Source organism: Xyrauchen texanus, chromosome 41, assembly GCF_025860055.1.
Source record: "Xyrauchen texanus isolate HMW12.3.18 chromosome 41, RBS_HiC_50CHRs, whole genome shotgun sequence".
NCBI classification, from domain to species: Eukaryota; Metazoa; Chordata; class Actinopteri; order Cypriniformes; family Catostomidae; genus Xyrauchen; species Xyrauchen texanus.
The window spans coordinates 35,544,689-35,560,288 of record NC_068316.1 but is presented as its reverse complement, the minus strand read 5'-3'; the positions used below and the strand labels follow the sequence as shown (position 1 = coordinate 35,560,288).

The following is a 15,600-nucleotide window of genomic DNA, read 5'->3' as shown; positions in this document are numbered from 1 at the left end:
ATGTTGCAAGCTGCTGGCACCCATCAGTATTATAATATTGGGAGGAGACTTTAATCTATCAAATCACAAGTAAGATTTAAGAACTTAGTAAAATACTGTATTCTATCCCCGCATGTCCATCCCGAGTCTCTCAGATGCTGTATGCAGATTAGGTGCATTCTTTGTAAACATCAAACGACCTACTCAATCACAAGTTTCAAAGGTCTACTTACAAGGACTTTACGCAGATGATATTTTATTATGGAGGTGTGATGCATAAGCTTTTGATTTATGCAGATTATATTTTATTATTTGTCTCCGACCCAGCTAGATCTATGCCTTGCCTCCACAGAATTATTAATTCCTTTTCTAAATTCTCAGGATAAATATTTAATTGGTCTAAATCCGAAGCTTTGGAGCTGACAGTGTACTGCCTGGTAATGGCTTTTCTGCCGGGCACCTTCCAGTGGCCCAAACAGGGCATTAAGTATTTGGGTATTTTATTCCCAGCAAATTTGTGTGATTTAGTTATTTAATTTTGTAATTTGTAGACCCTTTAATAAAATATTTTTTGCTGAGTGACTCCAGCCAGGTCTCGTAAGCAACCAAATTGGCCTGGTTGCTAGGGAGGGTAGAGTCACAGTAGCAGAAGTCTCCACATGTGGAGTCTCCACGGTGTCATGCACAACAAGCAACATGATAAGATGCGCAGATTGATGTCTCAGAAGAGGAGGCAACTGTGACTTGTCCTCCGCCACCCAGATTGAGGTGAGTAACCACACCACCAGGTGGACCTATTAAGTAGTGGGAATTGGGCATTCCAAATTGGGAGAAAAGGGGACTAAATTTAAAAACTAAATAAAAAAAAATAAAAAGGTTTTCGAGCGATGTGGGCTGGTGGTCATCATTACATTTATCTCTGATATGGAAGGTTAATGTTATTAAAATTAATTGTATTCCAAAATTCAACTACCTGCTACAATCTCTCCCTATAGATGTCCCCCTCTCTTATTTCAAGCAATTTGATAGCATAGGGAAGTCCTTCATTTGGAATGGTAAACGTCCCAGATTACACTTTAGTAAATTGCACAGACCGATTGACAAAGATGGGCTAGGCTTACCTAAGATTGTTTTATTATTATGCATTCGGTCTTAGACATTTGGCTCACTGGTCGCTTCCACCAGAGAGAGCCACTCCCTGGTTTTTTTTTTTAACAGAAAGTTCTTGCCCCTATTTAGATCTCTTTCTACCAAAGCACTAATTATTAATGAAATGATTACAGATCATAGATTGGATGTGCCCTGTTTGACTTAAACTTGGCTTAAACCGGATGAATATATTAGTTTAAATTAATCTACTACCCCAGGTTATTGTTATAAACATGAGCCTCATCTGAAGGGTCGAGGAGGAGGTATTGCTACAATTTACAGTGTTACAAGTTTTTATTCAGAGCACAGGATATAAATGTAAGTCTTTTGAACTAATGATGCTTAATGTGACCATCAGATATAAATAAAAAACGATGTCGTCTTTTACCCTTGCTACAGTTTATTGGTGTGGTGGTGTTGTGGTGTAAGCACATAGCTGGTAATCTGGTAATCAGAAGGACAATGGTTCGAACCCAACAGCCACCACCATTGTGTCCTTGAGCAAGGCACTTAACTCCAGGTTGCTCCAGGGGGATTGTCCCTGTAATATGGGCTCTGTAAGTCGCTTTGGTTAAAAGCGTCTGCCAAATGCATAAATGTAAATATTATAGATCACCCGGGCATTATTCAGATTTTCTTGGTGAATTTGCAAATTTTTTCAGATCTTGTAGTTACTGTAGATAGAGCTTTAATTGTTGGTGACTTCAATATTCACATAGATAATGAAAATGACACATTGGAACGTCTAGGTTACGTATGTAACCTCAGTTCCCCGATGGAGGGAACGAGACGTTGTGTCAGAGAACGACACTAGGGGTCTCTCTTGAGCGCCGATATTCACCTCTGTACTATGAAAAAAGGCCAATGAGAGTTGGCAGCCAGTATTTGCATGTCCGCTCCGGACATACGGGTATTTAAGCGGCGCAAATCACGGGAGTTCATTCAGGATTTTTCTGAGGAGCCGGAAATGGTCCGGCCACAACAGGGGCTCGGCTCAGCGACGTGGCAAGGGGGACACAACGTCTCGTTCCTCCATCGGGGAACTGAGGTTACATACGTAACCTAGACGTTCCCCTTCTGTCGCTCTCTTACGTTGTGTCAGAGAACGACACTAGGGGTCCACTTAAAAGCGCCATGCGCTGAGCCGTGTACGTGATCCGCTGATACAGGAGCGAGCAGGTATTCCTACGTGCAGAACGACCAACTGTATCAGCGCGCATACCCTTCCCCAATGCCCCATTTAAGCCATCAGGATTCCTTATCGTTACCCGGAGGAGGGAACAAGGTGACGGCCGCCAACATGGGAACGGGCCAGCCTGGCTGGGCCTCTTTTCTCTCTATGTTTCTCGCATAGAGCAACTACGGCCGGGCCCTTACACGCATTGAGGGAAGGGGGTCTTAGCCCTTGGTAGGGCGGGGAAGACCCTGCGGAGGCCACACCTACCCGGAGGGGAGGCAAATTTGAGTGGCACATACATCGCATGGCCTATACCTAGGCCTTATGCGGAACAGTAGTGCGGTGGTAGCACCAGCCTCAGAGAGGGGGAGCATACAGCACGGCACCTGAGGCAGCTGTGACTGCCTAAGTGAAACACTGGCGTCAACTCACGTGAGGGGACAGAACCGTGGTTTTACACACAGGGGAGTCCGAGCAGGAGGCCTTACCTGTGGGGCCCCTATACCAGTACAGGGTAGCTAGCGGTACCCACAGTGGTTTGGGTCGGCGAGTCCCTCCAAGAGAACTGCGACCACGCAAGGGCTAGGGGAGGAGCCAACCAGTGTCCCAAGCCTGGGATCTCCTGGGAAGAAGGCGCACTGTTTCCCTGGTTAGGGGAAGGCGCTGGGTGCAAGCGATCCACCCGGTCAAATCGTCGGCGTGTCACCGAGTTCTCACGGGCTCGGTACCTGAGAGAACACGGACAAAACTGACTCAACTCGGAGATTGTAGAATCTTGCAAAAGTGTTAGGTGTTGCCCAGCCCGCAGCTCTACAAATGTCTGCTAGGGCAGTGCCCCTAGCCAGTGCCCATGAGGACGCTAACACTCCTGGTGGAGTGGGCTCGGACCCGCAAAGGGGGGCATGGCCTGGGTGTGATAAGCCAGGGAAATGGCATCGACAACCCAGTGGGCGAAGTCTCTGCTTGGAGACAGCGTTCCCTTTCTGCTGTCCCCAAAGCAGACGAAGAGCTGCTCAGAGCATCTGGTGCTCTGTGTGCGGTCCAGGTAAATACGTAAGGCACGTACCGGACACAGCAGTGAGAGGGCTGGGTCTGCCTCCTCCCGGGCAGCGCTTGCAGGTTCACCACCTGATCCCTGAAGGGTGTGGTAGGAACCTTGGGCACGTAGCCCGGTCGTGGTCTTAGGATCACGAAAGTGTCTGCCGGACCGAACTCCAGGCAGGCGTCGCTAACAGAGAACGCATGCAGGTCCCCGACCCTCTTGATGGAGGTGAGCCGATCAGCAGGGCGGTCTTGAGAGAGAGGGCCCTGAGTCCAACTGAGTCAAGCGGCTCGAAGGGGGTCTCCGGAGTCCCCTCAGGACGACCGAGAGATCCCAGGAGGGAAATAGGTTAGGCCGGGAGGGAATCATCCTCCGGGCACCTTTTAGGAACCTGACGATTAAGTCGTGCTTGCCAAGAGACTTGCCGTCTACCGTGTCATGGTGGGCCGCGATAGCAGCAACATACACCTTGAGGGTGGAGGGGACAGCCTCCTCTCCAGCCTCTCCTGAAGAAACACGAGCACTGACCTAACTGCGCGACTTCTGCGGGTCTTCGGCTCGGGAAGAACACCAGTTCATGAACAGACGCCACTTCAGGGCGTAAAGATGCCTGGTCGAAGGGGCTCTGGCTTGGTTAATAGTGTCTATGACGGCTAAAGGTAGGCCGGCTAGACCCTCCACGTCCCGGCCCAGGGACCAGACGTGGAGTTTCCAGAGGTCTGGGCGCGGGTGCCAGAGCGTGCCCCGTCCCTGAGAAAGAAGGTCCTTCCTCAGGGAATTCGCCAGGAGGGGCTGTCATAAGGAGCGTGAGATCCGAAAACCACGTCCGGTTGGGCCAGTAGGGGGCCACCAGAGTGACTTGCTCCTTGTCCTCCCTGACCTTGCATAGCACCTGTGCAAGAAGGCTCACTGGGGAAAAGCATACTTGCGCAGCCCCACGGGCCAGCTGTGAGCCAGAGCATCTGTCCCCAGGGGAGCCTCTGTGAGGGCATACCAGAGCGGACAGTGGGAGATTTCCTGGGAGGCAAACAGGTCTACCTGGGCCTTGCCGAACCTGTCCCAAATCAGCTGGACCGATTGGGGTGGAGCCTCCACTCTCCGCCAGGCAAGGTTTGTCTTGACAGCGCGTCCGCTATCACATTGAGGTTGCCGGGGATGTGAGTGGCGCGCAGCGACTCCAGTCGCTGCTGACTCCAAAGGAGGAGACGACGGGCGAGCTGTGACATGTGGGGGGAGCGTATTCCGCCTTGGCGGTTTATGTAAGCCACCACCGTGGTGCTGTCTGTCCTGACCAGGACATGTTTGCCACGAATCATTGGAAGAAATTTCTTCAGGGCAAGACGAACGGCCAGCAGCTCTAGGCAGTTGATGTGCCAGCGCAGCGGGCCTTGGTTCCACCGGCCTGCGGCTGCGCGCCCATTGCACACGGCGCCCCAACCCAATTTGGAGGCATCGGTTGTAACCAGAACGTGACGGGACACCTGCTGCAAGGGTACCCCTGCCCGAAGAAAGCAGAGGTCTGTCCAGGGTTTGAAGGTTTGGAGGCAGGCAGTGGTAATTTCCACGCCGTGCGTGCCGTGGTGCCATGCTCGTCTCGGGACTCGAGTCTGGAGCCAGTGCTGAAGTGGTCTCATATGCATCAACCCCAGTGGCGCGACCGCCGCGGAGGATGCCATATGCCCCAGGAGCTGTTGGAAACGTTTCAACGGGACCACGGTGCCTGGCTTGAAGGAAGCAAGGCATTCCAGCACTGACTGAGCACGTTCGTTGGAGAGACGTGCTGTCATTGAGACTGAGTCTAACTCCAAACCGAGAAAAGAGATGCTCTGGACTGGGGTGAGCTTGCTCTTCTCCCAGTTGACCTGAAGCCCCAGCGCGGAGGTGCTCAAGCACCTGGTCTCTGTGTGCGCATAGTAATTCCTCGCGAGGGGCCAGAATGAGCCAATCGTCGAGGTAATTGAGTATGCGTATGCCCGCTCCTCGTAGCGGGGCAAGAGCCGCCTCTGCGACCTTCGTGAAGACGCGAGGGGACAGAGACAGGCCGAAGGGGAGGACCTTGTACTGATACGCCTGGCCGTCGAATGTGAACCTTAGAAAGGGTCGGTGTCGAGGGCGAATTGAGACGTGAAAGTACGCGTCCTTCAGGTCTACCGCTGCGAACCAATCTAGATGCCGAACGCCAGATAGAATTTGTTTCTGGGTGAGCATTTTGAACGGGAGTTTGGACAGGGTCCGATTGTAAACTTGCAGGTCCAAGATCGGTCGTATGCCACCGCCTTTCTTGGGTACAACGAAGTAAGGGCTGTAGAAACCCTTCTTCGTTTCGGTTGGAGGGACAGGCTCTATCGCGTCCTTGATTAGAAGGAAGGCGATTTCCTCGCGCAGGGAGAGGGCATGTTCGCCGTGCACTGCGGAGGAACGAACGCTCAGGAAGGGGGGCGGAGACCTGGCAAACTGAATTGCGTAACCGAGTCGAATGGTCCGGTGCAGCCAGCATGACGAGCTGGGCAGAGAAAGCCATGCCTCTGCGCTCTGTGCTAGGGGCACCAAGGGGACAAGTATTTTGGACGTACCCGGCGGGGCTTCGCAGCGGTGCGGAACAGGTAACGCAGCGTTGGGAGGCTCTGTGGCGTCCCGAGGCTCTGGTGCTGAGAATAAGCTCAAAGCACTTACCTTGTTCCGCGCACCCGGCAGGGGGCGGGTTCGTGACAGAGGAGGAGGTCTGATGTCGGCGTCCTCTGGACTCGTCTGAACCGGCCGGCCGGGGAACAGTCGTGGGGCTGAGGGAGGGAGCACCGCATCCTGGGCGCCGGGACTGTTGAGGCCTGAAACACAAGTGCCGTGAGAACGGCATTTGCGGGCCATGTGATTGAGGTAAAGGAAATAGCTCTTTTATTGAGAATTTGGGTACCGCAGCCCCCATCAGGGGGTGCGGCAAATGAAAAAACACAAGATTCTCCTCCCGGCCCTCCACCGGGGGACGGAGCGGTCTCACCATCTCCGGAGCTAACTTCTCGTCCTCTGGGTCCGCTGTCTCAGGGACGTTTGGGAGCCTTCCGGGTCCTCGACGGGGTCCGTGAGGCAGGGGGCGTATGCTTCCTGCGGTTTGCTCGATGCTGGGGCTGAGAGCTGGGCCCAGGTTGGGGCGGAGCAGAAGGTCTTCTGGCCACAGGAGGACGCCCTCGGCGAGCAGATGGGGCCTGGGCCGTGGCGGCAGGCTTGCGGCGTGGCATGATGTGAGAAATGGCCTCCGTCTGCTTCTTCACCAGGGAGAACTGCTGGGCAAAGTCCTCCACGGTGTCGCCGAAGAGGCCGAACTGGGAGACAGGGGTGTTGAGGAAGCGAGTCTTGTCGGCTTCACACATCTCAACCAAGTCCAGCCATTGCTGACGTTCCTGGACCACCAGAGTGGCCATCGCCTGCCCGAGTGCCCGTGCTGTGACCTTCGTCGCTCTCAGGGCGAGGTCGGTCGCTGAGCGCAGTTCCTGCAGCGTGTCGGGATCAGGGTCACCCCCGTGCATGTTGCGGAGTGCCTTGACTTGGTGGACCTGCAGGAGAGCCATGGCATGCAGGGCGGAAGCGGCGCGTCCGGTAGCGCTGTAGGCCTTCGCGGTGAGCGAGGATGTTGCTCTACAGGACCGGGAAGGGAGTACAGGGCGGCCCCGCCAGGTGGTAGTGCTTCCGGGGCATAGATGGATCGCAACAGCTCTATCCACCTGGGGGATCTCCGTGTACCCGTGGCACGCTCCGCCGTCGAGGGTGGCGAGGGCGGATGAGCAGGTGGCACGATGAGTGGAGAGGGGTGCTCTTCACGAAGACGTCAGCTCATCATGCACCTCCGGGAAGAAAGGTACTGGGGGGGCGAGGCTGTGAGCGGCGCCCCATGCCCAAAAACCAATCGTCTAGCCGTGATGGCTGCGGGGAGGATGGAGGGTTCCAATCCAGGCCCACGCTATTGGCTGCCCGGGAAAGCATATCGGACATCTGCACGTCGGCCTCCTGCTGGGCGTGCAAGCCCGAAGGCGGCAGCCCAGAGGAGCCCTCAGCGTCAGAGCCAACGCCCTCCGATGTCGCGGCGAACTCATCTGCTTCCATCGCAAGAGGGTAGGCAGACTGGCTGTGAGGCGAGTCGCCGCCACCTCGAGCGGGACGGAGTCAACGAGCGTGCTGGGGCGCGGGTGGTCCGAGGGGCGCACTCTGCGGAGCTGCACCGCTGCCATCCCCAAATCACCTCCATCGCCAGCCGCATCGTCCTCAATCCCGTGGGAAGAAGGAGCGACACGGGGCGGCTGGAGTGGCTTGCTTACGGTTGTAAGCAAGCCGTGACCGCTAACGTTGTCATGGTCATGTTCTCGCAATGAGAACATGAACCATCCACAAACGCAGCCTCGGTGTGATCGCTGCCCAGACACACGAGACAACGCCTGTGGCCGTCGGAAGCGGAGAGTACTCTATCGCATCCAGAAACAACACAGGGGCAGAAAGGCATCTTTAAAAAGACGCGTCCTGAAAAGGACGTTCAACGCCGCTGTGTTTTTGCTCTTTTAGAGGAAATTACTCTTTTAAATAAAATCACTCTTTTATGAATGAAAGACTCGTGAGAGATCTTTCTATCTGCAACTGTCGATGCGCTCAGGGGCAGGAAGTGCACAGCCGTGCAACCAGGAGAAAGCCACTGTTGTGCCGCAGAATCCAACAGCATGCAGCAGAGGATAGCAGGAACTCGGTGTGTAGTAACGCAGCAGACTGCAAACACGACCATCGGCTCGAAGAAATTTTCTGAATGAACTCCCGTATTTGCGCGCTTAAATACCCGTATGTCCGGGGCGGACATGCAAATACTGGCTGCCAACTCTCATTGGCCTTTTTTCATAGTACAGAGGTGAATATCGGCGCTCAAGAGAGACCCCTAGTGTCGTTCTCTGACACAACGTAAGAGAGCGACAGAAGGGGAATTAACATTTATCGATATTCTCAACTCTCGACAAAATGTAACAGGACCAACTCATCACCATAATCATATGCTAAATTTAATTATGTCATATGGAGTTGATATTGATAATATAGAAATAAGTATCACTACCTTGTCTCTTGTATGCTGCGATCAGCTAATGTTACTCAAGTGGTTAATGGAGTGGTGGTGGTGTAGTGGTCTAAAGCACATAACTGGTAAGCAGAAGGTTGCTGGTTCAATCCCCACAGCCACCACCATTGTGTCCTAGAGCAAGGCACTTAACTCCAGGTTGCTCCAGGGGCATTGTCCCTGTAATAAGGGCTCTGTAAGTCGCCTTGGCGACATTACATTTTTCTGCCAAATGCATAAAATGTAAAAATGTAATCTACACTACACAATCTACGATGAAATAACAAAAAATATAAATGCAGTCTTCTATAGCACTCTTGATAGTGTCGCCCCACTTTGATTAAAGAAAATTAAAGAAATAAGCCCTGCACCATGGTACAATGATAACACTCATGCTCACAAGAGAGCAGCTCAGAAAATGGAGCGCATGTGGAAGAATACAAAAATAGAAATATTTTGTGGTGCATGGAAGGATAGTGTCTGTAGTTACAGACAGGCACTAAAAGCTGACAAGTCAGCATATTTTAGTAAACTCATAGAAAATAACCACAACAATCCTAGGTGTTTATTCAGTACTGTGGCTAAACTGGTTAGGAATAAAGCCTCAACAAAACCAGATATTATGTCGCAGCACAAGAGTAATGAGTTCATGAATTTCTTTACAGATAAAATTTAAATAATCAGAAATAAAATTGGAATTATGCAATAAGCTGTCATAGCACCTCATAAAACAGTGTCTAATTATTTTTCTCACGTGCAACTTCAATTCTTCATTGTCATAGGTCATGAAGACCGAACAAAAAGTATCAAAACATAAAAAGCCACAACATGTTTTTTAGATCCAATACAACTAAGCTCTTAAAAGAGGTATCTCCTGTAATTTCAGAACCTCTTCTTAATATTATTAACTCCTCTCTATGCTTAGGGCATGTCCCAAGAAACTTTAAAATGGCAGTGTTATCAAACCGCTTATTAAGAAGCCACAACTTGATCCTTGAGAACTGGCTAATTATAGACCGATTTTAAATCACCCGTTTATGTCGAAAATACTAGAAAAGGTAGTATCCTCCCAAATTATTTCTTTATATATATAATTTATATATATATTTTATTTATTTTGCACATTCCATTGCACATTTCTTAAACATAACTTCTACCTCCTGATGCCGCTTGCACTGTTATGGTCAGCCATAGAAATATATTTACATATTTATACCTCATTCTGTACGATGCACCTTCAGTTTTATACTTCTTCATTTGCACCCTGTACTCTATTCATAGACATTTGCATTGAGCTTGTCTCTGCTTCTTTACATCATAACTTTGCACTCAAAAAACCCATATTGTATATACTCACATTTTATATATATACCCAGATAGCAAAAAATATCCGCACAGCTTCTTTTTTCCGCCGACCCTAAGCTGTCGGCTATAGGTGTGTCCCACTGGCGGGGATGAAACGTTTGCCGCCGAATTCGTCACTCCCATTTCTTGCGAGATGCCGCCGGCGAAAAGCCGGTGGGCCGACTGCTTCATTTTGTCTGGCGGTTGCCTCCGTCTAATGGACCGCGGCCGGCTGGCGGCAAGCCGCTTTGAAATACAAGGATTTCTACTCTCAAAATCGACCAGCCATGTTGGCTATTATTATTTTTTGCTCCAAAGCCATTAGGGTTTATTACAGATTCTTGACTCTTGATTCCATGATAAGGTAAGGTTTAGGAAATTACATTTAAATTACTTTGAAACTCTGAAGCGATTATACAGTAATATATGTAAAATATATGAATTATTTTATGCACTTAGGTGAAATTTTTTTACATTTCTTTGATTGATGCACATTTGAGACATGCACAATAAACCAAAAATAATTCCTTTAGTAAAACTTACTTGGAAATAAATATCTTTCTGATTAGGTTTTAAAATAGATATTTAATTCATGGTATGAACAATTTAGCAGAATAAATTGATGAAGTTAGACTTTTCACCAATGCCTGACTATCAGTGAACAGTGAAAGACATCTGCAACATGGCCAAAATCTTGGGTATACTTTATATTTTTTTTTATTAATTTGCAACCATGGTAATATCTATCATAAACATGAAAATCCCTGTTTTGACGTGAAGGATAAACTCAATGAAAAGGCTAAATTATCCTCTGGTTTCACAGTTGCGCAGAAATTTCGTTTATGTCTTTCCATATTTTTTCCAACCTCGATTTTTTTGTTATTATACCTTTTGCAGGTAAGGGAATCATTTGCAATTAAGACCTGTACAAATGTTTAAGAAAGTGTTAAAGTCCACAGTGAACTGTGAAGTACTGAATAGCCTACGTGCAGAAGCGTAGTGATGAACTTCCGCTGTCGCCAGAAGTCGGCATATCTGTTTAATTGCGCGTCGCCCAAAATGTCTGTTTTTACTCGATGTCTCCAGGATCTTCCGAAAATAAGCATCGGCGATGTTCATTGCATTGATGCCTGGTCCACTGCTCTGACAAGCAAGAGGGACAAGGGCTTTAAACTCTACATATTGAGTTATCTGCACAACTACAAGGGTAAGTATTTTAATCTAATGTGGTGTGCCGGCAGATAGTGGCTAAGCTAGTTTGCCACGTGTTCATTTTTAATGTAACATTAGTATAGAAGCTTGTTTTTTCTCTGTGATAATTGTAATATAAATTGTATTAACTTGCTCTCCTCTCAGTTTCTAATAAAGATCAGGGCACAGGTGATGTCACTGTCAGGGCATTGTGCTACAGGTCCATGAGGAAAGCAGAGAAACCTCACAGTTTGAGTGTATGGTGAAGCTAGAATTGATAAGACAGCAGTTATAGGTTTGTTACTTTAATAGCCTGGTGTTCCTGGGGATTTAGCTAAGGTAATTCATGTTTATAATAACTCTTAAATGATTAGGTAATGAAAAGAGTGGCTAAAATTGGCAGGTGAGTTTACCTTGCTGGTCCCCATTTGGGTTACTGTATGCCACCTTGTTCATGTTATAAGATTGTTACTTATTATAACCCGGTGTTCCTGATGTTCCTGGGGACATTATAATGCCTTAGGGTAATCTAAAAAGTAAAGACTGTACACTGCATATTCTGCAGTCTGAATCCACAGCCTGTCACATTTTAAATTTTGAGAAGCTTCAGAGAAATGTAATTTGTAACACTTTTTTTTGGTATTTTCAGCTTCGGTTTTTGGCAATCAAATGTGGAAGGGACCTAAAGACAACTGTGTGGCGAATGCTTCAGAGTATCTTCTCTAATCACCTTTCCATCGATACAACCTGGACTGGTGTAGGGGATAAAGCATGTTTTAGAGACATGTTCCTGAAGACCATTGTTCAAAGTAAGTTGGATATTTTTTTTATATTTAAGTAGATGTGTAAGACCTTATGCCATTAAAATGGAATGACAGATCTTTATTTTCTACAGGAGCCATCCGAAAGAACCCGGCAACCCAGGATGCCACTGATGAGGCGATCCAGGTTAACATTACTCGTTACCTGAAAGGAGCATCTGACCGTGAAGGTGGAAAAAGGCACCGCACAGCTGAGAGGGACCCACAGCCAACCCCTTAAACCTAGGCTGACTACTTACACCCCAGCATCACTGACAACTGGAACCCTTTCTTTATCCTGCAGTCAGTAACATCAAGACCCCTAAAAAAGCCTGCTGAAAGTGTCAGACTACACACACCCAATCCACCCTGCCTTGAGGGCAGCTCCTTGCATGAATATGGGATGGTGTGTGTGTGTGTGTGTGTGTGTATATATATATATATATTTGTGTGTTTGTATTTTTCTGTTATTTATATTTCAGTGATCTGACATTTTGTTTCAATGACAGTTACTGTACTTTGAAATGTGGAATTAAAATGTCAAATGGAAATTTGTCTGGTTTGATCAATCATTATTCTAGATAAACTGCATGCTATAAATATAAAAAATTATATATACACAATAAGCGGTAGCAGATCGCTTGAAAATAGCGTTTGCCTCCGACGCCCTGCGGAAGGTTCGCCTTCGATATAACGGTGGCAGTAGGAATCCGAAGGCGGTAGGAAGGCGGCTGCCGCTGGTGGTGCGCCGTCAAACGTGTTTGCGATAACGCCATTCTGCCACTTCTACTGCCTCTGGAGCACCGCCAGCGGCCCGCCGACTCATTGCTATCTGGATATATTGCTATTTGCACTTCTGGTTAGATGCTAACTGTATTTCATTGGCTCTGTACTTGTATTTTGCACAATGACAATAAAGTTGAATCTAATCTAATATAAAAATATGTTAATTTCTACAGAGAAATAGTATATACGAAGAATTACAGTCAGGATTTAGGCCTCATTACAGTACAGAGACTGCACTTATCAGAGTTACAAATGACTTGCTCTTATCATCGGATGGTGGCTGCATTTCACTTCTAGTGTTTTTAGATCTTAGTGCTGCATTTGACGCGATAGATCACGACACTGTCTTTAATAGGCAAGAGAAATACGTTGGCATTTGTGGAGTTGAATTAGCATGGTTTAGGTCCTATTTAGCAGACCACTACCACTTTGTCTTTGTAAATGAGGAATTTTCAGACCAAACAAAGTAAAGTATGGAGTGCCACAGGGATCAGTTTAGGGCCTCTGCTTTTCTCCTTGTATATGCTTCCCCTGGGAAACATTATCAGGGATCGTGGAATAAGTTTCCACTGCTATGCCAATGATACCCAACTTTACATTTCTTCAAAACCTGATGAGATTTCACAATTCTCCAAATTAGCAGAGTGTATCAATGAAATAAAAGATTGGATGGCCAGAAATTTCTTTCTACTCAATTCTGACAAAACAGAGGTAAAAATTATTCGACCCAAAAATTCTAAAAATAAGCTGCTAAAATATAATTTGACTCTCGATGGATGTACTGTTACATCATCTTCAAAAGCAAAGAACTTAGGTGTTATATTTGATACCAATCTGTCCTTTGAAAATCAAATTACCAATTTTGTAGAACAGCATTCTTCCACCTAAGTAATATTGCTAAATTGAGGCACATGCTCTCTGTTGCTGATGCCGAAAAACTAATTAATGCTTTCATGACCTCAAGACTAGATTATTGTAATGCATTACTGGGAGGATGTCCAGCAAGATCAATAATTAAACTTCAATTGGTTCAAAATGCAGCAGCCAGAGTGCTAATGTGAACCAAGAAATATGATCATATTTGCCCCATTTTATCATTGTTACATTGGCTACCTGTTAAAATTCGTAATAATTGTAAAATTCTGTTAACTACATAAAAAGCTTTGAATGGTCTAGCTCTGCAGTATAAGTCTAGACTAAAGACTCTATTTAGTCACGCATACTGTGACGAAGCAGGCAGAGAATGAGGATCTAAGTGCAGCTGTTTATTTAACAAACATAAAGAAAACTCAGAACAAAGAAAAACACAGGAAACCTGGCACAGAGCATATCAAAACATGCAAGAACTAACACTGGAAACAGGGAAACCAAGGACTTAAATACATAAATGAACAAACAAGGGAATGAGGAACACCTGGGGAAACATTCAGGGAATGAGAACTAATCAGGGGAAAACAAATTATAAAATGAAACTACAAAGGACTACAAAAACCAAACAGGAAACAGGAACTAAACTAAACTTCAACATAAAAGCACAAAAACAAAAGATAACAGAGAACATGACACATACACATCATTTATCCTCTGTAAAGCAGTCAATGGAAAGGAGGAGGCGATAACTAGCGTGTCAATATAAATAATATTTTTAATATAAAACTTAAACAGACACAAACACACACATGTCGGACATGTAAACTATCTCTCTCTCCCGCACAATCCCCCGCAGTCAACCTTTATCCCTCTCGGAGGCTTGATTAGCCTGATAAGGGACCGGGTGTGTATGATCACGACCCGGCCCCACCCTCCGCCCTGCCACATTCCTCCCTCGTTCTCTCAGGCAGGGGAGCCTCCGGCATGACGTACACCCTCCCCCTTTCCCCATCTGCCGGCAGGTCATCCCAGTATACCTGGACGAGGGAGGGGACAAAGGGAGGGAAACAGAAATAATTAAATAGGGGGGTACTTCCTGTAAAACAAAAAACACCCCCCCAAAAAACACTGTAAAATTTAAATAAGAGGGAAAAGGCCAACGCGGAGCGGCAGTGAGAGAGAGAGAAGAGAGAGAGACAAAAAAAAAACACTTACTCGCCAGTTCTCCGATACGCCGTAGCTTGTTCATCGGCCACTCTCCCACCCTCTAACAGACGCGCCTCTCCGGGCGGATCAGAGGCAGACCTCCAACCCCTGGTGGACGGAACGCACCGCCACGTTCTTGGGGAACAGAACGTGTGGATAGAGACAATGGCAGCAGTTGTCCCACTTCAGGCGGTCGGCAGCGAGCCCCTCCCCACTCGCGGTCGGCGGTCTCAAACCCCGGCAAACCTCGTTTCAGCGGCTGGTAGGGGACTCCTCCACACTTGGCAGAGGCCCTGACCACTCCAGGCGGTCGGTTAGGAGCCCCTTCTCCCCTCGCGGTCGGCAGCCATCATCCACATCCAGGCAGATGGCCGCAGCTGCTCCGTTGGGGTGAATGGTAGTAGCGAGAACTCTACTACGGCATATCTCTCCTCCTTCCCGGATTTCGGCACCAGTGTAAAGCAGTCAATGGAAAGGAGGAGGCGAGAACCGGCTTGATAATATAAATAATAGTTTTAATGATAAACGTAACAGACAAACACACATATGACGGACATGTCCGTAAACTATCTCTCTCTCCCACACAATCCTCCACAGTCGGCCTTTATCCCTCTCAGAGGCTTGATTAGCCTGATAAGGGACCGGGTGTGTATGATCATGACCCGGTCCCGCTCTCCACCCTGCCACAATCAGTTTTTAATAATAAATACTGTCCAGATAAGAGTCACGTGATGCCATACGAGGAGCAGACATGTAGATGACGAGCTCTGTGCACTTTGCTAGTTTTAAATTTCTTTTTGTGCTATAATCCGGTGAGATTTGATTCACCCTGCTACATATTTGCTCTTTGAAGTCAATATGTCACAAAACTCAAAAATTCTCAGGCTCTGGAGATATTAAAAGACATTACATGCTCAAACTGAAACATCTGACATGCCTGCGGAACAGGGACTCGGTTTGGACATTGCGGTGG

General features: G+C 47.7%; 1 protein-coding gene across 4 annotated transcripts in view; it reads right to left on the bottom strand.

Annotated features, from left to right (window-relative positions):
• Positions 1-15,600, bottom strand: part of cdh19 (cadherin 19, type 2) — a 238,028-nt gene that overhangs the window by 90,014 nt on the left and 132,414 nt on the right. The gene's annotated exons all lie outside the window — the stretch shown is intronic.